This window comes from Lutra lutra, chromosome 5 (assembly GCF_902655055.1).
Source record: "Lutra lutra chromosome 5, mLutLut1.2, whole genome shotgun sequence".
Lineage (NCBI taxonomy): Eukaryota > Metazoa > Chordata > Mammalia > Carnivora > Mustelidae > Lutra > Lutra lutra.
In genome coordinates, this window is record NC_062282.1 from 42,940,565 (window position 1) to 42,965,301 (window position 24,737).

Below are 24,737 nucleotides of genomic sequence, written 5' to 3' on the forward strand. Positions count from 1 at the left end.
CATTCAGGTGCAGAAGGTCAGCGTTTTTCCTGGGGGTGGACAGCTGAGGTAAGGGCAGTGAGAAGGTGGCTGTTTGAGGAGCGAAGTCTGAGCAGATGTGGAACCGTCCTCCACTTCCTGGCTGATCGACCAGGGTGGCCATCTGCCCTCTGTGAGCCTCCATCTGCTTCTAAAGGAGCGAGAAGAAGCCCAGAGAGGGCCATGTGAGGGTTGAGGGTGATCAGGTAGTGACGTAGAACTGGGAGGTCCCTGAACAGGGGGGGCGAGGGGGCAGTGAAGAGCCTTTGCTGGGAGCCACCCGGCTTCAAACCCCAGCTCCCTCCCTCTCTGCTGTGTGACCTTGGGCGTGTAGCTTTCTTTCTTTCTTCTCTCTCTCACTCTCTTCTTCTTCTTTTTTTTTTTAGATTTATTTATTTATTATTTTAAAGAGCACGAGAGACAGCATGCGTGGGAGAGGCAGAGGGTGACGGAGAGAATCTCAAGCAGAGCCCGACGCAGGGCTCAATCTCATGACCCCGAGATCCCTACCGGAGCTGAAACCAGGAGTCAGGAGCTCAGCCAACTGTGCTACCCAGGCACCCCAAGTCACTTTCTTCTAGAAAAAAGAGTTTTAGGGGTGCCTGGGTGGCTCAGTCATTAATGTCTGCCTTCAGCTCAGGTCATGATCCCAAGGACCTGGGAACGAGCCACACATCAGACCCTCTGCTCAGCGGGAAACCTGCTTCTCCCTCTCCTATTCCCTGTGCTTGTGTTCCCTCTCTCACTGTGCCTCGCTCTGTCAAATAAATAAAATCTTAAAAAAAAAGAAAATTTTGGGGGCGCCTGGGTGGCTCAGTGGGTTAAGCCACTGCCTTCGGCTCAGGTCATGATCTCAGAGTCCTGGGATCGAGCCCCGCATCGGGCTCTCTGCTCAGCAGGGAGCCTGCTTCCTCCTCTCTCTGCCTGCCTCTCTGCCTGCTTATGATCTCTCTGTCAAATAAATAAATAAAATCTTTAAAAAAAAAAAAAAGAAAATTTTTAAAAAACCTTCCTCGTGGGACTATTGGAGAAATAAATGGGCTGACATGCAGCCATGGGCTTGGCATCCCATTCGGCCCATGCTGTGTTGGCCAGTTTTATGTGCCAGCTTGGCCAGGCTGCAGTGCCCAGCTACCCTGTCAAGCACTGGTCTAGGTGTTACCGGGAAGGTAGCTTACAGATGTGACTGTAGTCCGTGATCAGTTGGGTTTTCATGAGGGGGATGATCCTAGGTGATCTGGATGAGCCTGATTGAGTCACGTTGGGGGTCTTCAGAGTAGACCCACATGTCCCTAAAGAAGTGATTCTACCTGGCAGTTTCAGAGTGTGTCCTCCCTGACAGTCTGCCCTACTGTGTGAGACAGGGTTCCAGAAAAACATACCCAGTGGAATGCATATGTGTGTATGTATATATACAGTCTATTGGTTATATATAGATATATATATACACAAGCTGTTGGTATAGTTCCAATTCTAGTCCCAAGGCCTGAGATCCAGGACAGCTAATGCTTCAGTTCAAGTCCAAGGGCAGGAGAAAGCCAGTGTGTCAGTTCAAAGGCAATCAGGCAGAAAGAAGTCTCCCTTACACCCAGGAGGGCCAACCTTTTGGTTCTATTACCCTTCAACTGCTAGGATGAGGCCCACCCACATCAAGGAAGAGAATCTGCTTTATTCAGTCTCCTGATTCAAATGTTAATCCATTCAAAAACATTCTCAGGGAAATACCCAGAATAACGATTCACCAGATATCTGGATACCCCATGGCACAGATAAATTGACATAAAATGAACCATCACATACCAATTTCCAACTTCTCTAGCCAGCCCCTACCATTGTATAAGCCAGTATCTTGCAGTGTATCTCTTACTGTGTCCCTTCAGGTTCTGTTTCTCTGGCTGAACCCTGACTGTTACATAGAGCAAGCTGAAAAAAGAATAATGATGATTATTATTGTCATTTTCTCTCAGAAGCCCCCAGCAGCATGTCTGGACATAGTGAGCCCTTGACAAACACCATGGGAGCAGAAGTCATACAATTTCTTCCATGACTCCTACGGGATCCAAGCAGCAAGGACAGGTCCCTTCCCAAGACCCCAGCATGGGCAGCCTCATCACCTCCCACCTCCCAGCTTCCCAGACAACTAGGCTGGCATCTGTGGTGGCCAAATGCACAGAAGAAGCAGTACATAGCCCTAATACACACCTCTACTAAACCCTTCACTATTAACTACTTTGATTCTCACAACAGCCCACTGCAGAGGCTACTAGAATTCTTCCCATTCTACAGAAGGGTAAACTAAGTCACAAGGAAATTCACTGTGCACCCCAGATCCCACAGCTGGGAAGCAAAGGAACCGGGGCCCAACCTGAATCAGACTCTTTCTGCTGCTGCCTTTATGACAGCTCTGAGCCTGCCACTTCTAGAAACTGAAAGAGGTTTTGGTGTGACAGTATTGTTTTGTATCTTCCCCCATTATAAGATGACCGGTGTGGGTCTCCTTGAGCTTTGACCTCAGTTTGAGTTCCAGCTTTAACCCTTCAGTGTCTGTTTCATCTAATTATCCTGGGTCTCTGGTACCTCGTGGGTGCTCTATAAATGTTAATCGTTACATCTTTTGGGGGGGGGGTCTCAGTTTTCTCAGTTCTATCGTGGGGCTCAAGGTCTATTCCTTGAGCTTTCAGATATCCAATACATTGATTTCCTTCTTTCTCATTTTATTCTTGCCACTTTCCTTATATATATTTCTCTCCTGATAGCCCTTACCCTCATCCACTGTTTGGGATAGGAGATGAGGAAAAGGAAGCATGATAAAGGAAGGGGTGAGATGTAGCCCAGGAAGAGGAGAAGGGTCTGCTCTTACTTCTTCTCTCAACATTGTTATGGAGATTCTAGTCAGAGTTACAAGGCAAAAGAACAAAAAAAGGCATCCAGATTGGAAAGGGAGAAGTAAAACTAATCTTTATTTCCAGGTGATATGACCTCATACACAGGAAATCCTAAGGAACCTACTTAAAAACTATTAAACCTAATAAATGAGTTCATCAAGGTCGTAGGACATAAGAGCAATATTAAAAAATCAGTTGTGTTTCTATACATTTTCAATGAGCACTCCAAAAAGGAATTTAAGAAAGCAATTATTTCACAACGGCACCAAAAAGAACAAAATACACACAAATAAATTTATCAAAAGAAGTGCAAAACTTCTGTCTGAAAACTACAACACATTATTGAAATAGACTGGGGGAGATCTAAATAAATGGAAAGATATTACTTCATGAATTGGAAGACTCCAGTAATAGTATTACTATTATTATTTTTAAATATTTTATTTATTTATTTGACAGAGAGAGATATCAGCAAGAGACCAAGCACAAGCAGGGGGAGTGGCAGGCAGAGGGAGAAACAGGTTTCCTGCTGAGCAGGGAGCCTGGCACAGGGCTTGATCCCAGGATCCCTGGGATCATGACATGAGCCAAAGGCAGATGCTTAACCAACTGAGCCACCCAGGCGCCCCATCTCCAGTAATATTCTTAAGATGATGGAACCCCCTGAACTGATCTAGAGATTCAACACAATCTCTATCAAAACCCCAAATTACTTCTTTGTACAAACTGATGAGCTGATTCCAAAGCTTATATGGAATTTCAAAGGATCCAGAAGAAACCAAACAACCCTGAAAAAGAAGACTAGAGTAGGAGGACTCACATTTCCCAGTTTCAGAACTCACTGTAGAGCAACAGTGAGCAAGACAGTGTGGTACCAGCACAAGGCTAAACATTTAGATCAGTGGAACGGAACAGAGACTCCAGAATTAAACCCATGTCTCTGTGGTCAACTGATTCTCAACAACAGTGCCAAGGTCATTTAATGGAGAAAGAGTAAGTATTTTCAGCAGGAAGATACTATATAGAGCCAGGAAAGAGCTTGCGTTTGGAGATCAGACACACTCTGCCTTGCTATGTGACTCCACGCGCAAGTGAGTTGACTTCTCTGAGCCCGAGTTTTTTCATTTGTTAAGATGAGGATAATGAGAAAGTGCTCATTTCCCAGCTCTGGAAACACAAAACCACTACGTGAAGTGCTTAACTCAGATCTGGCCCTTTGTGCAAACCCATGGGCAGGATGGAAGAGCAGGGTGGGACATACCGGTGAGGGTTAGGGTCTGGTGCTCCTCCCAGGTCCCCCCTGGAGGACCCCTTTCCTCAAGAAAAGTCAGGGCTGGTGGGGTTTCAATCTGTAGACTGAGCTTGGCGGAGCTCTGTGGGTTAGTAATAAATAGACAGGAAAGGAGATTCCATTACGCAGGAATGTCTGGGGAGGGGGTGGGGAGGGAATCAGCTCCCCTCCTAGCACCAGCCAGCCCTGCAGCCTTGATTGATGTGCCTTGCACCACAGCAGCAGGGCCTGGAGGAAGGAGGCCCCTCCACCACCACTCACCCCTCCTGGAAGAAGGCCAGCAGCCAGATGTTCTTGGCCTTTGGGGAGCTGGGAGGGGGGCAGGGAAGACCAGCAGTGGGCCAGGGGGCAGCAGCCCAGATGTTGAGCCTCTACCTCCTTTTCCTCCACAGCTGGGCTCAGGTGGCTTTGGTTCCATTGTTTGACCTTCGGCCAGTGGCCTTGTCTCCCAGGGCCTTGACTCAGTTCAGAGTTGGGGATGGCGGTCCTCACCCACCCTGTCCTACTGCATGAGGCACATAGCTGCCCAGAAAAGAGCTTTAAGCTCCAGAGAGGAAAGTATCTCACCTGCCTAAGGCTCTTATGTTATTCTGGCCAGAGCCACAGACAGAGATGTGATCAGGGCCCGGACCTTCTGTGGGAAGATCCAAGAGAGCTCCCCGGGTCTGCGGTTCGGGGAGTAGATCTGAAGACAGATTCTGGGTGAGAAGGCGGTTCTCCACCAGCAGGTGCTAAGATCCACCCAAGGCTTATTGCCCCATAGACTCCTCTTAAGAACCATGATTTCGGGGCATGGCTCAGTGAGTTAAGCCTCTGCCTTTGGCTCAGGTCATGATCTCAGGGTCCTGGGATCAAGCCCCGAATCGGGCTCTCTGCTCAGGGGGGAGCCTGCTTTCCCCCCTCTCTCTGCCTGCCTCTCTGCCTGCTTGTGATCTCTTCCTGTCAAATAAATAAGATCTTTAAAAAAAAAGGAACCATGATTGCAACAAAGAGCACAGCCTCATCTCAGGTCTTCTAATGCTTTTCATATTAAATACATAATAATTAAAAGAAAACAAGAAAAACAACATACAAGGAACAACTAAAAAAGAGAGAACTAAACATTACCCCAAGATTCGCCGTGTATGATGGATTGACTGCTAACATGGTGTAAATTCGTCTTTATTGGTATTCTGAATCTGTGGATATAAATATTTATGTATGCTTATTTTTCAAATAAGTGGGCTCACCATGCACGTCTGGCTTTGTAACCTGCCTTCCTCCACCCGGGAGCACGCTGTGAATGTCTGCCCGCATTCAGAAACGTAGGTCCCCATCAACCTTGCCGGCAACTCTTCATTACACAACTGCCCTGTGGTTGTTTGCCTTTTAGGCAATTTTCAGAATTTCCCTAAAATGGACAACTCACCCCTGAATCTCTACCTCTCTACCTTCATACACATATAGATGATTTCCTTAGGATACCTTTAGGATACCTTCCAAGAAGTAAAATCAGTGGGTTGAAGAGTATGTTGTATGGGGGCTTTGAGGGACATGTGTCCCAGCTGACCCAGTGAGAGCCTGAACAATTGAACTCGCACACGTGAGCCCTCCCCCTCCCCAACGCCACTTGTGCACTTCACCCTGGAGGCTGCCTTCCGTGGCCACTCTGCCCCGGCCCCACCTTTGGAGGAAGGTGTTTGGTCCCCACAGAGACACCTGGCTGGGACTGCGGGCCCAGGGACACATCTTTCCCTGATGTTCTCTGGCGGACCCCAAAGAGTGGGGGAGTCCTGGTTTGGAATGGAGGAGAACGTGGATAAATCCTGTCTGGTCCTCACTTTGCCCGCCTGCAAACTGGGGGAGCCAGCACCCCGGTTCTCTCTGGTTCACAGGGACCATGAATGATAGCGTGTCTTCTATAATCCCACCTGCTGGCACAGACTTTCACAACTGGCGTGGGGACTGCGGCAGGCACAGTTCTCTGCAGGGACAGGCCTGCTTACCACTGGGCAGCCGCCAGAAGACCCTGCTGGGGTTAGGGTTAGGGTTAGCCCTGGGGCCTCAGAGGCCTCCCTCCTGGGGTCCCTGGGGAGAAGGATGCGTGACAACCTCTGCGGGAAGCGTCAGTGGAGGGGAATGGACTTGGAGGTGGCCTCCCAACGGTTCCTGGCACCCGAGAATCCTGTGAACTGCTTCGGACCAGCACCCTTTGTGGTATTCACATGTACGCACTCATTCAACTTCACACGCAAACCCGCCCATCAGCTACTTCCGACAACGTTTCAGCATTCTCTTCCTTTCACACCCCCCCCACTCTCCCCAAACTGAATCTTGCACTTGGCCTCACACACACTTGGTCACACTCAGATACGCAGTACTAACAACACAATAACAATTATTGTAAGAGCACATTTATTGAGCATTTCCTAGGTCCTGGGCGCCTCCCATACACCATTTAATGCCCCTAGGAACAGGACCCCTCATGGCCCAGACGAGGTGAGGTCACTTGCCTAAGGTCACAGAGGTGGTAAGCAGAGGAGCCCCACCCTGGGCACACAGGGGCCCCCTCTCCTGCACTCGCACTCCCACGGGGACACACCCTGACCCCTCCGGCTCCCCACCACTACATTCCTGCCCAGGCTGCTGGGGGCCAAGGAGGGAGTGCTTGCCGCCTGAGTCCCTCTAAGCCTCACCCAGCCCTTGGTACACAGCTGAACAGACCAGGCTTGTCCAGACTCAGGCAGCCGGAGACACAGTAAATCCAGGCTGTTAACCACTGTCTTGGTTTCTCAGGGAGAACAAGCACTTTCCCCAGACCGGAGCTTCTAAATGGGAAGGGGTGGCACCGTCCCTTCCTTGACACCCCTCCCTCCCTTCATCTCCCCTCTTTCTCCTCCTTTGCCCTCTCAAGCCAACCTTGAGGCCTTATTTCCGTGTGCCTGGCACTGAGGTTAACACTGGGCCTAGGCGGGGAGAGTAGCCTAGGCTCCCATCATCGAGGGACCGACAGCTTAGCCGGTCCTATGAGGCCGAGAGGATAGCCTTGGTCAAGGTCACCCCAGGAGTGGGCGGCAGAGCCAGGCCTAAAAGCCAAGTCTCCTAAGCCAAGCTCAGGGCTTTGCTTGGGGAGACAAGCTCGGGCCCAACCACAGAGCTAATGGTTGTCCATACCCTGGATACGGGGCTCAGACATGGACCTCCTACAGAGCAGCATGAACAGGAACTGTCGCACCACTGGCTTATCGTTGATGCCGTGGGCTCCAGGCATTTTGTACACTTTCTCTTTTTTACTCCTCCTGATGACCCAAGAAGATAGGTACTCTTATTACGTCTTTCCCCCGTTTTACAGTGAAGGAAACCAAGACTCACAGCTAGTCGGAACTCAAACCCAGGCCTTTTTCTTCAAAACCCAAGCTCTGTCATGAGGCCGTACAGCCTTGGATGAAGAAGGGGTTGTGTCACCCAACATGTGAAGGCTTTGGCAAGCTGGGATTCAAGCAGGCTTTTAAAAGGATGGGAGGAGAGAGGGGAGCGTCCTGTGGGTATAGCTTAAAGCCAAGGTACCTGTGAGCCCCGGCACCAACAAGGGAACAGACCATTCTGAGAGGAGCCAGACAAGCTCTTGAAATCCCTCTGGTCCCTTCCTGAAGGAGGGTCTAATGGGTGAATTTGGCCCTGGTGCTCTGGTCTGGAGTGCCTTAAGAACTGTACAGGATTGGCCCCAGAGAAGCCCCAGGAAACCTTGAGCTGGGCAAAGTTCTCCCTGGCCTCATCAACCAGGTGCTGTGGAAGGAGGAGCCAAGAGGCCCCTAGTGACTGCGCCATCCCCGGAGAAGGACACTGGCAGGACAGGAGCAGGAACCAGACCCCTAAAGTCCTCAGGACCCGTGGACATCAAGCTCCCTGACACATTGGGGCAACTGCAGCCCAAGACGCCAGGCTGGCGGAGGTGAGTGCTAGAGGCTGGCAGATGGAGCAGGGAGAAGGGGAACTCCACTTCTGCTGCTCGTCTCTGTCTAGGGTAGGTGGGCAGCGGAGACCAGCCCTGTCTCAGGTGCTCAGTCGAATTCCCAAATCATAGGCGTTAGAATCCAGCGCGCTGTGGCAGGAACGGGGAGCGATTACATCAGGAACCTCCGAACACACAAGTGTTCCCTTTCCACCCTGCTTTCTGCCTCCTCCTGCCATTCCCAGCTCTGGTGACCCTTCCTTGGGGAAGCTGCCCAGTATCTCCTCTCCAGCTCCTACCACACACCGGAGGTTTGATCGAACTCCTTCGGAATGGCCCTTCTAGACCTGAGGCCTTGCCTAGCGTTGTTTGTAATTATGTTCTCATTTGTGGGATTACGTGATGGCTATTGGGCCCCTTCTAGCTGCGAGCTCCGAAAGGGCAGGAGATGAGTCATTCCCATTCATCAGGGTCCACAGGCCCCAGCATATAGTAAGAGCTATTTGTTGAACAAATGAGTGAGTGGGCAGGTGTGTGTGTGTGTGTGTGTGTGTGTGTGCGCGCACGCGTGCAGTTGGGCAGAAGGGTAAGTGAGTAGAAGGGTGAGTGTGTGGAAGGTGTTCATGAATGGGTGTTGGATGGGTGAGTAGGTGGGTGGATGGGTCGGGGGACAGAGGCACACGTGAAAGGATGGCTGGGTAGAAGTTTGGAATGTTAGACTCTAAAAATATTAATAATCATAAAACTCCAGGTTGCTGAAGTCCTACTTTTAAAAATTGCATTATCCTGTTAGAATAGAAGAGCTCAGCATCATGAGTAGAAGGGGCAACTACAGAGCTCAGCTCCCTCTTATGAGAGATGAGCAGACGAACTTAGAAAACTGATGTAGATTTGCCCAAGACCACACAGCAAATCAGGTGACCCCCGATCCCTATTTCCTAAACACTGTGCAAAACAGCCTCTGGGGAGGGGTCAAAGTCCCGTGTTCCAGTCCCGTCTTTCCCATGGTTTCTATGTGACACAGGACAAGTCATTGGGCCTCCAGTTCCTCTTTAGAAGAAAAGGTTTAAAATCTAGGGGTTTTTTTTGTGCTCTTGGGAAGGCCAGCCTCCCTGAACTTTGCCAGATCTGGGTACAGATACCCTCCCACACCTTTCTCAAAGCCTATTGGAGCTGTCAGAGTGGACGCCAGGCCGCTGGGGTGGAGGGTAGGTAAGGCTCCAGATCTGGAGTGGGAAGATCAGCCTCCATCTCCCTCATGAGCCAGCCTGGCCCTCAGATCTACCTCTGGGCCTGATTTAGCACTCTTGGGGTTCCCCAGGGAAGAGGCTGTAGGGCCGAGTTTCTGGCTCCTCATCCCTTGGCTGGAACGTTTACACCTGCCTGGACACCTGCAATCCCAGCTCCTGAAGTGGGGAGGGGTAGGTTTAGTCGGGGAGAAGCCTCTCAGAGGCAGACTTGTGCTGGTTTGATCCCAGCCTCAAGGAAAAGGGGTTCTACATGTTGGCAAGAAAGGGGGCTTTGCAGTGGCCCTGGACACCCGACAGTGGGAATCAGAAGAGGAGGGGAGTCTGGTTTGTGTGTGTGTGTGTGTGTGTGTGTGTGTATCAAAGGCCAGAGATGGAGTCAGGCAACAGCCCCATGGCAGAGGTACGGGGTGGGTTGCAGGAAGGGGGCAAAGGACAGAAGAGGAAGCTGGAGTAGCAGTCACAGGGACTCCTGGGGCCATAAAGTCAGACTAAAGCCTCTAGACTTTATCCTCTAGAAAGTAGGAAAACTTTTTGTTAAGGCTTTCCCATTTTTTTTTTTTTTGACCTTAAAAAAAAAATTCCTATCGCATATACCTTGTAAAAAAAAAAAAAAAAAAAAAGCAATTGGTACAACTGAATGCTTGCCTAAGTTCCCTCCCTACAAGTGACCCTTATTGCTAAGTCTTCTAGATCCTCCCAGAGATAGTCTCTGCTACATTTATTCAACGGATCCACCCCTCTTTTTGACACAATGGAAGCCTATGGGACACACCGTTTTGTTGCAAAATACGCATTACAGGTCGTTTCCTGCCCAGCGCTGCTGTGCCGTGTGGACACTGCTCTTTATTACCCAGTCCCTCCTAATGAACAGGGACATTTCTTCAAGGCCTTTGGTTCCACAAACAATCCTGGGATGAACAGATCCTCGTGCGTCCACCTTTGAGCACGTGGGCCGGTACAAGCCGCCTACATTCCCAGAGGTGGTCGTGCTGTGTCGAAGGGAACCAGCCCTCGGCACTCCGAGGGCAGCACCAAGCTGCCTCTGGCCAGTTGTGAACAGTGGGTGACAGGTTTCTAAACTCAGATCGATTGTTTCTGAGGGAGGGAGTGGAAAGAGCAGGCTATGCGGTTAGAAGCCGCAAGGTCTCAAGGTCGAAGCGGGGCTAGAAGATCCTCAAGGGAGGGTTCCTCGGAAGCCCCTGTGAGCTCCAGGCACTGGGGCTCCCTGCAATGCCTAAGGGAGCCTGGGAGGAAGGGGCCCCAGTGGACGTGTTCCTTTGCTGTGGGGGAGGCCGCCAGGCCCGCCGCCAGGCCCACCGCCAGGCCCAGGATTCGCAACCCCTCGGGGGCCACAAGCAGCCTAGTGGAGAGAGGACAGGCTGTCGGCAGCTGTGAGGGGCCCGAGTTCAGCCAAAACCCGTGCGGAGGGTTGCCAAGAGTTTCTTCTTTTCATTTCTCCAAGTCTTGTGCTTTGGGCTGGGGCAGTGTCATCCTCATGTTTCCTATTACTTTATAAGACTCCCATCAAAGCCCCAGCCGTGCAGGCCCTTTGATGTCTGGGCCAAGCCGGCTCTGCCTCGGGGAGAAGCATCTTTGCTGAGGATCAAGAGGGGAGTCAAGCTGCGATGGTCCCCAGGCCTTGCCCACCTGATGTGCTCCCCCAGCTGCACGCGTGCTGGGACCGCAGGCTCCCGGAGGGAGAGTGCAAAGACCATCGCTGCCTGGCCCAGGCCCCTGTGGTGGGAGGAGACCAGAGGCCCAGAGAGGGGCGAGGGGCTACCCCAGGCTGCACACAAAATTGGTGAAGTGCCCCCTCTCAGATGCTGTCCAGACTCGGGGGGAAGCCACGAAGGGGATTTCTCCTGTGACTGACCGAACGTGGCGGCCATGTTGGTCCCTCAGCTTCCCCACGTTGCCTCCCAGAACCCTCCTGTGCCAACGTGTTGTTGGCAACTGAGGCAGGAGGGGCAGTTCCTCTGGGAGGGTTCAAATCCTGGACTCTGTCCCTTTGAGCTGTGTGACCTCAATCAAGTTACTTAACACCTCCGAGCTTCAGCTTTCTCCTCTGTGAAACAGGGTGATGACATTCCCACCCCAGACGGTCCCTGTGAGGGGAGCCGAGAAGATTCCTGCAAGCACTTAGCATCGTGTTTGATGCAGTCTCAGAAAGAACAGCTCCTATCCTGGTTGTTGTTGGTGATGGGGTGGGGGAAGGGGTTTCTGAGTGGAGGGGCTCGTGAGGAGTAGCCTTGCTGACACAGGGCCCTACCACTGTCCAGTGGGCTCAAAGCAGGGACCTCGGCCATCACTGCCTCCGGGGAATGAGATCCTCCTAGGCCCCTCCCCTCGTTCCCCACCTCTGACTCTGAGCCTCTGCTGGAGGGTGTGGGGGCAGATGGAAACACCGTGCCAGGCGTGGGGTGGGGCCCTGATGGGGTCTGGGCCAGGAGGCTCAAGAGGCAGGGGAGCGGTGTCTGGGAGGATGTGGCCTTGCAGCCCTCCCTCCCGGAGGCAGCCAGGGTGGGAAAGGGGGGGTTGGTTTCCTGGCAAAGCTGAAAAGCTTTGGATTTGACTTGGAAACACATTGAGAAGTCCCTGGCGGCTGCCTCCTCAGAAACAGCCTCTCTGAAGTTGAGCCCAGGCTGGGGAGGCTGTTTTATATAAAGGGGCTCAGGGGACCTCAGCGATGGAGGACAGGCTGAAGGCTCGCCCCAAGAATTGCAACACATGCTCCAGGCCACTGAGCCTCTACGTCTCCTGAGGAGAGTTCTAGGGCACAGGGCATAGGGCACAGGGGACCAAGGCAGGGAGGAAGGGACCTTGCCTAGGAGCTCACAGATGGGGAAGAGGGTAAACATCTTCTCAGCTAGTCCCTTGGGCTCTGCCTTCCTGGTTTTTGTCATATCTGTGTTTAGCCTGTAATTCCACTTATCTAACATTTTTCTTTAAATCGTCTCCTTTTAAAAATCTGAATACATTTCTTTAGAAAAGAACTTTGTCCTGCTGTTGCAAATGCAAGACTCCCATCCCTTGCCCCACAGAGTGACAACGTCGAATAAAATAAAAGCAAAACAATCTTGTTCAATTCTAGTTAGCCTGAGACTTGCTCTCTCTTTCATAAAAACAAACGAGATTAGCCAATGTGAGAGAAAGACAGGCTAGCACCCAGCTAAGACTGCCTCCTTGATTAGAGCTGTCAGACGAAATACAAAGTGCCCAGTTAAAATTAAATTGCAGATAAGCAATGAAATAATATTTTCATATAAGTATATCCTAATGTTGCATAGGCTATACTCATACTTAAAGAAATTTGTTTTTGATCTGAAATTCAAGTTTAACGGGGAATCCTGTATTTTTATTTGCTAAATTTGGCAACCCTCTCCTTGATGAATGAAAGACAGCTTTTGAAGGAATAACTTTCTCACTGCTGGGAGATTAGCTGTTTCCATGCAGTATCCCCGCGCCACCAAAAATAATCTTGAGAAAAGCTGTCCTGATTCCAGGTGGAATGAGGGCAAGCAACAAGCACACCAGCATGGGGATTTGGAGGTGGGGAAGAGTAATGCCCTTTGGGGAAATTCTGGAAGGTTCCTTGAGCGAGAGGGTGTGGTGCCTGGGTCCTAGCCAGGGACCAATGAATGCAGTTCTGCACCCCCTTCTCCCGTGACCCCCAGGGCTGGGAGGGCAGAGGACACTCCACAGGGTGCAGTCTTAACCCTGCTTGTAGCCTACAAACAGGCATGTGTTTGAGTAGTTGTGGCTTGTGAGCATGAGTGACTGTATGCGTTTGCTCAAATCCCACCATCTCAGGACACAAAAGGGCTTTTGAGGGAGTCTCCTCCAATACCTCCCCTAGCCCCTGCCTGCCCCATGTGGGAATCTGAAACTCACTTGCACTTCTCCAGTGACAGGGTGCTCACTACCTCCTAAGACATCTCTTTCCATCTTTGGGCAGTGTTGGTGGTGAGAAAGCCCTTCCTTAGCCTGAACAGAAATCTGAACTTCTGCTGGGTTTCCGTAGATTCACCTTGGCCCTCTGAACAAAGTGCTCTGCTCTTGGCCAGGACAGTCCTTCAGAGATCTGTCAGTCATGAGGGTAAGCCCTCCGAGTCTGTTCAGACCCTTTTCCCATTTCTTTGAACTCTACATCTGACGGCTTGATTTTTGGCTTCCTCATTTGCAGGGAAAGGCTTAGGACCTGGGATGGGGACACTGCCTGGGGTGGCCCTGACTTGTGCACTATCTATAGTCAGGGAGCAAGGAAGAGGTTGCCCATGGGAAATGCTGGGAGCAGAGGTGGGGACAGAACCGGGACGGGAGGGAAGTGTCTTCCCTGCAGAGGCCCAGCTTGCCTGAATTGCAGACAAATCCCTGGACACCTTGGGTCTGTTCCTGCTCAGCCCCTAGTTCACTGTGTGGCTTCAGGCCAGCCTGCTCTCCTTTCTGGGCCTTCCCTCTGCTCTATGCACCTGGAGCTGCTTGATCTATTCTTATAGGTAAAAACGCTTGTGGCTGTTCTGATTGTTTGGGACTCTGCTCTGGAGTCACAAAGCAGGACAAAACAAGGTGATCTGTGAAGTCAGATATGGGGGAGGGGCTGTCCCTGCTGGGAGCAAGGAGGCACCCTGTGCCGGTAAGCTGGCCCCGGCCCATGTTGGTCCAGCCTGCACACTTGCACAGGGTGTTGGCCCACACCCTGCCACCCAGATGGCCAGAGGACAGAGGTGCTCTGTGGAGTGCTGTGCGCAGGCCAAGACTCACAGGCCAGAGGCTGCTGTAGAAGGCAGCGAGGGAGGGGGGCTGGCTGGGTGGAGCTGGGGTGCAGATGGGGCTTCTCTGTGAGAGGGGTGGTGGGGAAGGTCTTCAGGAAACAAAACTGCGGTCATAGCTGGGTCCCAGAGGCTACACAAAGGGGCTTTCTCCCCGTGCCTTCAGGGCTGGGAGGCTGAGTGAGGGGAAAGCTCAGAGGGCTCATATTGAATCTTCAAGCCGGGCAGGGTCTCCAAAAACCCACAAGTCCCGCCCCCTGGCCTTGGGACAGGCCATCCTCAGAGAGGGCAGATGGTCAGAGAAGAGGGTCCTGCCACCTCCCTGGCTCTCTCCTTTGGCCCCTGTTTCTGCTGCTATCTTGCTGTGTGACTTTGTCCCTGCGCATCTCTCTGGGCCTCTCTGTTTCTCCAGCCGCATGAAGAAGGACCAGACTAGATGGTCCCTCTGAGTCCTCCAGGTCCCACACTGATAAGAAGCTCTTACATACAGTTGGCAGACAGAGCACTTTCCTATTTCCTGCTTAGTTTACCTCCCAACAGCCTGTGGCTAGTGAGGTGGGCGTGGTGGGCGCTACCCCTCCAATTTTTTTCGGATGACAAAACGGAGGCTCGTGGAGAGGAAGGGGTCCTCCAAGTTCACACCAGGAGGTAGTGGCTGAGCCAGGCTCCCGTGGCTGCATCCAGACCTCCAGCTACCACCCTGGAGTTTTGCACACTCCCAGTGTGGGGGGAGGAGGGATGAGAGCATGGGTCAGAGAAGACGCAATCCACCCATCGTTTCCCTTACCTGTTTTCTACAAGGATTTTTATGTAGGAAGTACTTTGTGGGGACAATATTTGCATCCAAAGAGAAATGAAAGCCTTATGCTCTCCTTGGACTCCTCAGGTGAGAGTTGAAAAGAGCCCTCTTTCTCAGCTGCATAGCTTTACTTGGGGTTCAGGCAAGAGCTTCCCATGTCTAATGGAAATGAAGGGGATTTGCACTTTAAAAAAACTTTTTATTTAAATCCAATTAAATGAACATCTAGTGTATGACTAGTTTCGGAGGTAGAATTCAGAGATTCATCAGTCGCATATAACACCCAGTTCTCCTTCCATCAAGTGCCCCCAAATGCCCATCATCCAGTTACCTTATCCCCCCACCCACTTCCCTGCAGGGTTTTTTGTTTTTTTTTTTTTAAATCAGAAACATTTAATGTGTGATGGTGTTTGGGTGGAAATTGGGAATTTTCACAACGCATAGAACCGCTAAGTGTGAAGGTGGTGGTATCAGGAAGGATATTCAGAAACTATCTGGTCCATCCATGCCTCCCTACACTTTACTGAAGGGACACCAAGGCCCAGAAAGAGGAAGGGATTTGGCCCAGGTCACCCAGCCTCAGTGGCAGAGACAGGACTAGAACTCGGGTCTCCTGACTTGTCCCAGTTTTAGCACAGGCCACTCTGGAGAGGCAGTGGGGTAGAGGGCCAGGGAAGGGGAAGAAGAAGAGGGGGCTAGGGGCCTGGGGACAGTCAGACAAGAGGTATTTGGGGTCCAGCCGCCTGCTGATAAGAGACCCGCAATGCCATTCCAAAGGGATATTTTATCAAGATGTCATTTTTCCCACTGCACGCTATTTTCTTTCTCGTGCAGACCATGCCGGCCTTTGTGATAAGGCGCCTAGACATGTTCACACTAAGGCAGCCAAAACATGAGGCAGGAGGAAAAAAATTCCCTTCTTAATCTGTCCTCCCCCAGCCCATTAACCCCCCCTTGTTTCCTCTCATTCTCTGCAAGTTCTCATGCCCCCCCCAACCCAACCCACCCGGCTGGCTGGCCTCTTCCTGCTTTCCAGTAAGCCAGCCCAAAGGAGCCAGGAAGGTATGTGGCCCGGAGGAGGTCAAAGGACAGAAGTACGGAGGGGCCTCCCCTGGGAAAAGAGGCCCAGGCTCTCCCACCACCAGCAAGGGCCAGGTGGGGTGCAGGGGACATGTTGTTTACAGGCTTGTCCTTGGAGCCTTCTCCTTTCCTGCCCTCCCCTCCCCCCCAATCCCTGCAAATGAAACACAGAACTTTCTGGTTGGGGATTTAAGCTGGAGGTGATTAGAGTTTCCCCCACCTGCAGATTCCCTACTCCATGACCCTAGTTCCTGACCTTCTAATCCAAGGGCCGATGGGAAACTCTGGGGAAGAGGCTACTCTGCCTCCTTCCATCCATAAAAACTCCAAGACTTAAGAAATCTGGCTAGATAGGAGATGTGAGACCAACCAGCCAATGTTGGAGCAGTCTCTTCTCCTCTCTAGGATCTCCACACCTCAGTTTCCCCATCTACCCACTAAGGGAGGGGGTTAGATTCGTGTCCTGGCACTGAAATTCTCCTTCTGGCTTTATCATAAAACGATGTTCTAGCCCAGACCCCCTGGGTGCTTGGCAAGTTGGCTGCATGGCCCCCATGTTCCAGTACCCCGCCCCTGCTTTGCTCAGGAAGTCCACCCCGCCCTCCACATCTGGATGGAATTTACCCCCCAAAGCAACTCAATTACCGGAGATCTGATCAGGACGTCTCATGTGTCAGAGGGGGCCCTGGTGAAGGTTGCTCTGCCAGAAATGAGGGCTCCTGTACCTGTGGTCCACCCTTCTCACAGCTGGGGTGCCCGCCTGGGCCCATAAGAGGACAGGGCCTGGGGAGCAGTGTCCTGCTAAACAGGGGGTTGGGGACACAGAAGGGGTTGCCATGTCCCTCTCTGGATCAGGCCTCCCCGTCCATTCAAGACGTGAGTCAGCACATAGAGGCTGGAAGGTGAAGGAAGATGGGGTTTGAATTTTAGACCAACTGGTCTGGCTCCATGTGCAGCTGTGGAATCCGTGAGTGTGTTAACCCATATGGCTTCTCCTTACGTTCCCATCCCTAGCAGGGAGCCTGGATGGTAAAGGCTGGTGTTTACTTGTAAGGCTGTGGCAGTGAGGGTCAGGGATGGAGTGCTGTGTCCCAGGATGCCCGCCTTGGGAAATTCAGGTGATCCCTGCTGTCTTCCTGCAGCTTCTGCTAAGTTGGCAAGTGGGAAGCAATGGGTTTTGGGGTTTCCTCTTTCTTCAAGTCTGCATTTAAAACCTCCTGTGCTGATCCCATTGTTAGTGAACTGTGTTCCTGGACATCAAACCTCCCCAGCCCTCACCATCCACATACACAGAGGGGTCACTGAGCCCTAGAGTACTGTGCTGAAATGAGCTACACCTATCAGTTTAGTAACGGCCGCCAGTTGGGGGCCACCAGATTGCCCGAAGGATTGGAAACAGAGCGAGTCACGGGTATCAGCAGCGGAATCATGCCTATGAGTGCCCACTGCGCTCCAGGTGACCTACCATGGTCATGGGCTCCGCATGAACTGGGCTGGGCTTGCCAGGCTCGGGGGGGTAGTACACACATGTGCACACATCCACGCCCCACCTCCTTCCATCACTGAATCTCACCAGGACCACTCCAGTGTTCAAGACAGCAAATATCACTAATGCCAATTAAGAACATAGCACTGTGCTGTGCTCAGCTATGCTGTGTGGAGAATGAAATGTCTGAGGCCAAATATCCCTCCCCCAGGGGCTCCCACCGTTGATGGGGATAGAAAACATTGACTTGAGAGCCAGTTATGAACAGAAGCTGGAGCCGGGCAGGCCAGGCTTGAATACCAGCTTTGCCACGGCCGGAGGGGGGACGGTAAGGAGGGCTTCAGGCAAACAGCTCAGCCTCCCTACCAGCCTCAAATGGTTGTCTGGTTGTCAGGAATAAACAGGCAATGCATGGTAAGCACCAGCATGGTACCTGACCCAGAGTAAAGTGCTCCATGAATGGCCACTTTATTATCACCCGATGAAACAATTAGCATTTCGACAAGAACCTCTCACTCACCTGGAAACCCTCCTACTTCCCAGAGCCCAGCCAAGAACTCATAGAAAGCTTCCTTTCTAAAAAGGCCTCTGAGGTGTGCCTGGGTGGCTCAGTTGGTTAAGCATCTGCCTTTGGCTCAGGTCATGATCCCGGGGTCCTGGCATTGAGTCCTGCATCGGGTTCCTGGCTCAGTGGGGAGTCTGCCTCTCCCTCTGTCCCTCCCCCTGTTTGTGTTCTCTCTCCCTCCCAAATAAATAAAATCTTAAAAAAAAAAAAAAAAAAAAAAGAGTCCACTGAGCTGTTGCCAGTAGAGGAGCAAGTATTTGCACCAAAGCCCAAGGACCTTTCTCCCCAGTAAGTGATGGTGGAAGTGAGGGTGGTACTAGTTCAGACCACTTGGGGGCAGGAAAGCTTCCCGAGGCCTGAGGGTGCCAGGCTGACATGGGTCTGGGTTGGGAAAGAGTGGAGAGGCAGGGGTGAGGACCAGGTTCCCAGGAGTCTTAACTCATTGGCTGCCCTGGGCCAGTGGGAACTGCTGAGGGGTCACTGTGGGGAGGCAAGACGCAAGGCCTTCTTCAGGAAGCTGACTCTGGGGGCTAACACAGGGTATGGCGAGGGGGCACTGGCTGGCAAAGAAGCCAGTCAGGGCCCGTTGGAACCCAGACAGGATTTAATGCCAGGATCCATCCACAGCATGAAATTCCAGACAGGAAAATCACCACGTACTTGGCAAAGCCCCCGCCCCTTCACATCCTTTATATCCTGTGATCTTCATAATTCAGCGAAATAGTTCTCTTCACTTTGCAGAGGAGAAAAGTCATGTCCCTAGAGAAAGGACTTTGTCTAGGTGTTAGTGGTGCAGCGAGGCCAAGAACTCAGGCCTCTAGCTCCTGCGTCAATGACCCTTCCTCATGGACGGTTCGAGGGAGCTCTGTCTGCCTATGCTTATTAAATGTAGAGGCTTTCGAGAACAGCCGAGCTCTGTAGTCTTGGGACCAGGGTGGAGTATGGGCAATGAGTGAGGCCCTAGAGGGTTACAGGCACTAACTCTGGAACCAGGGAATCCTGGCCGGAGGCTCAGCCCCGTTACTTACTGGCTGTGTGGCCTGGAGAAACATCTGAACCTCTCTGGGCCGCAGCTTCCCTTCAGTGCAGAGCTGCCTGCCACAGGGGCTGCTCTTTCTCTTCCATGGGCCGTGGGAGGGAGTGGACCTGTCTCTCAGTAAACGTCACAGCCCCCACACCTGGCGGGGGGCTCGGAGCACCATAGATACTCAGTCAATGTCATCACAATGGATCATTCACGTTTGTTATGGGCACTTGATCTGTGTAAAGTATTCAATTAAATGGCTGGTGAGACCGTTGGTGAGAAGGGACTGAGCGTAACAGGAGCGGGGAGCAGAGGCCACTGCTGGGGGGAAGAAACATCAGTCAGGGGGACTGCAGAACAGGACGGAGGGGCCCCTGACTTGAAGGAGCTGGGGAACAGCCCACCAGCAAAACATGCCAGCAAACACAGGGTCTGAGAGCCCCGTTCAAGCCCCGTTCAATTTCCCACTCGGCTGTCATCTTGCCATGACTCTGGCCAAGGCCCAGCCCTCACGAGGCCTCCGTTTTCCCTCGGGGAGAACAGATGGAGGGCACAAGGGACTGAGAGCTGAGCTGTCAGGGAGGGAGTCTCCCTCACCTGAGGTCTCCAGGCCTGTTGGGATCTGCCGACCTGAAGGGGATTTCCTGGGGCCGGCCCAGTTCCCAGCCCTGCTGACGTCTCCACTGGATGCGTGCCCAGAGTTGGGGGGGTTGCCCAGAGCAGCGCTCCAGTGGGAAAGGCAGGCAGGCACGCTCCCAGCCCATACCTTGGCCCTCCTTCTGGGGCCCTGGGGTCTCCCCACCCCCAACCCGAGGTAGGGAAGTGGGGGATCCCTTCTCTGGAAAGAAGAAGGCACTGCCCCTGTGCTCAAGACCCCGATTTGCTGTGTGACCTCAGGCAAGTCCCTGCCCCTTTCTGGGCCTTGGTGCCCTTTCTCAGAAATGACGAGGCAAAGATTTCTAAGCTTTTTTGGAACTTGGACACTCTGGGGTCTTGCTGGGAGTTGAGGGAAGTGGGGCGGGGGGAGTGCTTCCTGGGAAAGAGAACTGGGATGGAGGCTGGATTCCAGGGGCTTGTTTCCCTGCTCTGAAGTGGAAGGTAGAGGGATACAGGGAGGGTGGGGGGAGAAAAGGAGCCCCAAGGCCTCCAGGTGGTTATAAGAAGGGCAAGGCGAGCCTGAGGTTTTGGAAACATATTTACTTTTAAGTGTCCGGTGTCACTGGGGGCTTTCTCTTTGGGTTTTGAAATGCTCCAGAAGTCGGCACTTGGCATGTGCATGTTTGCCGAGTGGAATATGGGCTGTATTTATTCATCCTTTAGCGGGAGCCCTTAAAAATATAGACGGCTAATGTCTTCAGTATGTATGAAATATCCCATATGCTCGGAAACAAAAGGGGCTCTGTTATTAAAGTTTCATTTCCACACGCCCCCTCCCCTCCCTCCCGCCCGCCCCCCTGACACCCTGCCCTCCTTCCATCCCGCTCAGCCTGCTCCGAGACAGAGCGAGAGCGAAGAAGCAGGCGGGCAGTCGTGGCCGGAGGCCCGGGCACAGCTAGTGCCTGCATGAGTGGGTGCAGATTCTGGCTCCAGGTGAGGGGGAGACTGTGGGAGAGGAGATCAGGGGTCTTCCAGGGGAAAGGGCCCTCTGGAGTCCCCGGGATGGCCACTGGAGGAGTGGGGGCCGAGGTGGCCCTTCTTGTGGGCGCCTGTGGGGCCGGGGCCCTGGCAGGGCCCGGCTGTCTGGGACGGAAATGCCCGCTCTGCTGCTAACTGAAACCACATGTGTCTCCCAGGCAGCGGGACAGAGACGCCGCCAAGCCTGGGGCTGGGGACTGGGGGCGGGGGACGGGGGCGCGGGAAGAAAGAGGCAGACTGGCCCCGCTGTGTGCCCTTCCTACCCTAACCCTTGGGGTAGGAAGGGTTAGGGTCATTTGCATCTGTACAAATGAGGGCATGTCAAGAAATGTGTGTGAATGTCTGAGTTCTGTGTGTGTGCCTGTTGCATGGCTGAGTATGTGTGTGCGAGCATGTCTGTAGGTCAGTGCGGCCCTGTTCACAGGGTCAGACTGGCCTCCCTCTTGGCCTGCTGTGGCCAGAGTCCTGGGCAGACTCCTACCTATCTCCCAGCACTGGGGAGCCTGCTAGCTGCCCCCTGGAGGGGTCCCCTGGGGTGAGGAGGCACCCAGCTGAGTTGGTGCTGGTCCTTCGATATGGGGACACCCCGTGACTCCTTCCTTTCTTTTCCTCCTACCTAGTTCAGCCTTCCTCACACCTGCAAACTTCTGCCTATTTGCCAGAGAGAAAGACTGAGGCACAGAGCAAGGGCCGAGAATGGCCTCTTCCCCCACGTCTATGGTCCTCTTTTCCAGAGGGCTCAGTTCCAGCCACGTGGCATCCTCCCTGTAGCCAAAGAAGGTGAGGAAGCCAATCCAAGAGAGGGGACAGCTTTCCCGCAGCATCAGAGAGAGAGTAGTGGAGGCTGGCAGCTCCAGAAGGGGTGAGAGGAAAAAAACTGGGACAAGGGCCAGACCTCGGGGAAGAGGCCGGGGGCTGCCCTCAGATACTGTGGCAAACAGGGGCACCTGGGGGCACCAGTGACCTGAGTCCTGGATCCTCTCTCCCTAAAGAGTGAGACTTGCTGGAAGCAGGCCTCCGGATTCTGGTGGTGGCCCTGCACAACCTTGCTGTGGAGGCTGGAGGGTCTCCTCCCTTCCTTGGGCCTCAGTTTCCCCATCCCTACAATGGCAGATTTGGGCCAAGACAGTATTTCCCCAAGTATGGAATGTGGATAGTGCCACATGGACCACTAATTTTGGTTCACAAGGCTTGTGTGTTATTTTCCACCTACATGAGGGAAAAATACATAAAAACATATTAGATGAAAGTATGAACTACTCAAATGAACGAAGACAGGGGAAGGTTCCTGGGGTCCTGTTCATTTTGGCAACAGCTCTCTTGGTGCTTCTCTCATTTTAAATCCCCAGAAGAATGTTTGGTTGGGGTGTCTAGGACCCAGTGTGATCTGTTTATAAACCATTCCTTGGCCCCCACAAATTAGCAGTTTTATAATTCTGTGATAAGAGTGAAAAGCCCAATTGCCACATACTGTGTGTGTGTGTGTGTGTGTGTGTGTGTGTGTGTGTGTGTGTGAAGGCACAGGGGATGGAACGGGCAGACCTAGGAAAAAGATCAGCCCATCCCAAGGTCAGGGCTGGGTGCCCAAGGTCAAAGGCGGAGAGTTTGGGAAAGAGATTGTTCCCTGACTGACATTTTCAAGGGCTTTATCAGGCCTCAGCCTTGCTTTGAATCATAGGGTTGGGCGGGTAGGCGAGGGGCCACCCTGGCTTTAGCCTTCCTGCCATTCAGCCTTGACACCCTGGCTACTTAGCTGTGTTTTATGTGCCAATCCAGGCCTGCCCTGTCAGGGGGGAGGTGCCCTGGGAGGATGCAGGGCGTGTGGGGAGCCCGTGGGTGGAGCCCCTGATCACTTCTCCAGGCTGGGATGCTTAGAGCTAGTGCCATTAAGGATGTGCCCCCTCACATCCCCTCCTTTCTATGTGGCTGGCTGATCCTCTCATTGTTACTCATGACGATGACTATCTGTCCATGGAGCTTCATCGGTGATGGGTCTCAGCAGCAACTCTAGGCAAGCACGACCCTGCCTGGCTGCAGGAGGCACAGCTTCTGAGACTGTCCTTTCTGGTCTCATCCTGCAACAGGCAGAGGGCCCCACAGATCGGCTCCAGGATGTGGACAGCATCTGTGGGTGGGGATGGATTCAGGAGCCCTTCTTGGGGAGACAGCAGGTGCAGAGGAAGGAGCCCAGGGCAAGTTCCTTGCACTCCCAGGGCCTCAGTATCCACACCAGCCTCAGGAGATGTTGCTCCCAGCAAGGCTGCAGTCGTTCCCTAGCTCTGTCTGAGGATGGAGTGACCTCCATCTACTTCTAGGGGGTTCTTGTTTCTCTGGAAGGTTGGGAGTTTTAGGGCTGGGCTCCCTGGAGCAGGGGTGGGCCACATGGAGTTGTCTGCATTCCTATGGACCAGGTTCACTTGGGGCCTGGACCAGCTGTTTCAAATCCTGGACAAGCAGCCGGCCAGGGTCAGGGGCACAGACCCTGCTTTCAGAAATTATCACATTCCCCAGGCGGCCTTCAGTGGCCTTGTGGGTCCTGCAGAACTACCAACAGCTACACCCAAGGCCAAGGACAAACAGAAGCCTACTTTATGAGGCACTGGGCAGCTTTCTGGGAGTCTTTATAGAGAGGTCTGCCTGGCCAGAGAGCGGGAGGTGGGGCCTGCTGCGTTGGGAGCAATGGGCTTTCAATAACAACACTTCCTAAGGTAACATTGCCATTTAGAAGACGAAACTGTTCATACAACCAGCGTCCACTCAGACATGTAACCCTTGCCGAGCCACAGGGAGGCCCTGAGCATTCCACTTCCTTAGACTTCACCTTGATTTCTGGGGGCAGAGTTTGTGTGACAGCAAGGCTCCTTCCCGGCAGAGTTGCGCCCAGGTCAACCGGTGATGACACCAACTTCAGGCAGAGGGAAAAGCGTGCATTTGCTGAGGGGTTAGGAGAAAAGAGAAGGAAGAAAAGTGGTCACGGGGGCCTGCGCTCTGCTCCTGCTGTGGCCAAGGGACCTGGCCGGGTCACTGCTCCTTTCTCAGCTCTGCTTTCCTGATCTGTGAAATGGGTTGTCAGGAAACTGAGCTGACGATGCAGAAGTCAGTGACTCGGCTGACGCAAGAGGGTGTCACCACCACCTCACGAAGGAGAGAACGGGACCGCGAGTGATTCCCCTGGGAGGAGAGGAGAGCACCCACTCTTTCCCAGACTCGGGCTTCAGGCCCAGCCCTGTCTGTACCCACTCTGTAACTTCAAGCAGCCTCCTGACCTCTCTGAGTCTCAATTTCCTCATCTGTAAAATTGGGGCAGTGACAGCACCTGCCTCACCGGATGTCTGTGGGGGTTCAGTGAGCCAACCCAGCAGGTAGTAAGGGCTCAGTGACCACCGCCCTGGCTGAATCCGACCTGGAGCCCTGGGGCTGGGGCCTGGCTGGTCTCAGGGGCCCTCGCCCCTCAGAATGCCCCCAAACAGTCCCTCTGGTCCCTGGGCGGGGCCACAGCCTTTACAGGTAGTATAGTGGGTGTCTGGAAGCTTGGGGAGGCCCAAGGACGGCTTCTGCTTGGGGACTGGCCTCGGATCTAGCCATAGACACTACCAAAAACCCCTCCTGGGGGAACACTGTGCCCCATCCGGGGCAGTGGCGGGGCTAGCCATGCTCTTCCGTAGCATGGCCAGCAGGATCGTTGGGTGCCTTCCTCCAGGAGGGAACAGGAAGACTGAGAACCCCTTCAGGGAGGGAAGGGGCCTGTGTGGGGTTGTAGCAGCAAAGCAGGGGCTAGAAAACCTTGTGAGGAGGGGGAGGGGAAGGCCCTGTACCTACCCTGCCAGGGCCTCCCTCCAGCTCTGCTCCCTGGAAGCAGGAACTGGCTAAAGGGAACCGGAAAGGAGAGAGAGAAAGCCAATAGAGTCGGAGAAAAGCCTGGAGCTTGGAGCACTGGGGTTGTTTGGTCTGGCGGAGCCACCTCCTAGGCCACTCCCAGCAGCATTGCACACAGTCTCCCCAGC

The 24,737-nt window shown here is 53.1% G+C and overlaps 1 protein-coding gene and 1 long non-coding RNA gene across 4 annotated transcripts in view; one reads left to right on the forward strand and one right to left on the reverse strand.

The window, feature by feature from the left end:
- The window catches only part of LOC125100399 (uncharacterized), a 35,233-nt gene extending 16,014 nt beyond the window's left edge, over positions 1 to 19,219 (reverse strand). The window contains exons 1-2 of the long non-coding RNA XR_007127537.1: positions 19,103 to 19,219; positions 5,302 to 5,372 (exon numbers count right to left, since the gene is read on the reverse strand). This is a non-coding gene — a long non-coding RNA (uncharacterized LOC125100399). The remainder of the gene's footprint in view (positions 1 to 5,301; positions 5,373 to 19,102) is intronic.
- SYNPO (synaptopodin) overlaps positions 8,001 to 24,737 on the forward strand; it is a 66,675-nt gene continuing 49,938 nt past the window's right edge. The window contains exon 1 of one of the 3 annotated variants that reach the window (XM_047730560.1): positions 8,001 to 8,125. The gene's annotated coding sequence lies outside the window, so the exon portion shown is untranslated. Of the gene's footprint in view, positions 8,126 to 20,671; positions 20,689 to 24,737 lie in introns of those variants that run through there. The other 2 variants (XM_047730563.1, XM_047730561.1) reach the window with 2 other exon arrangements.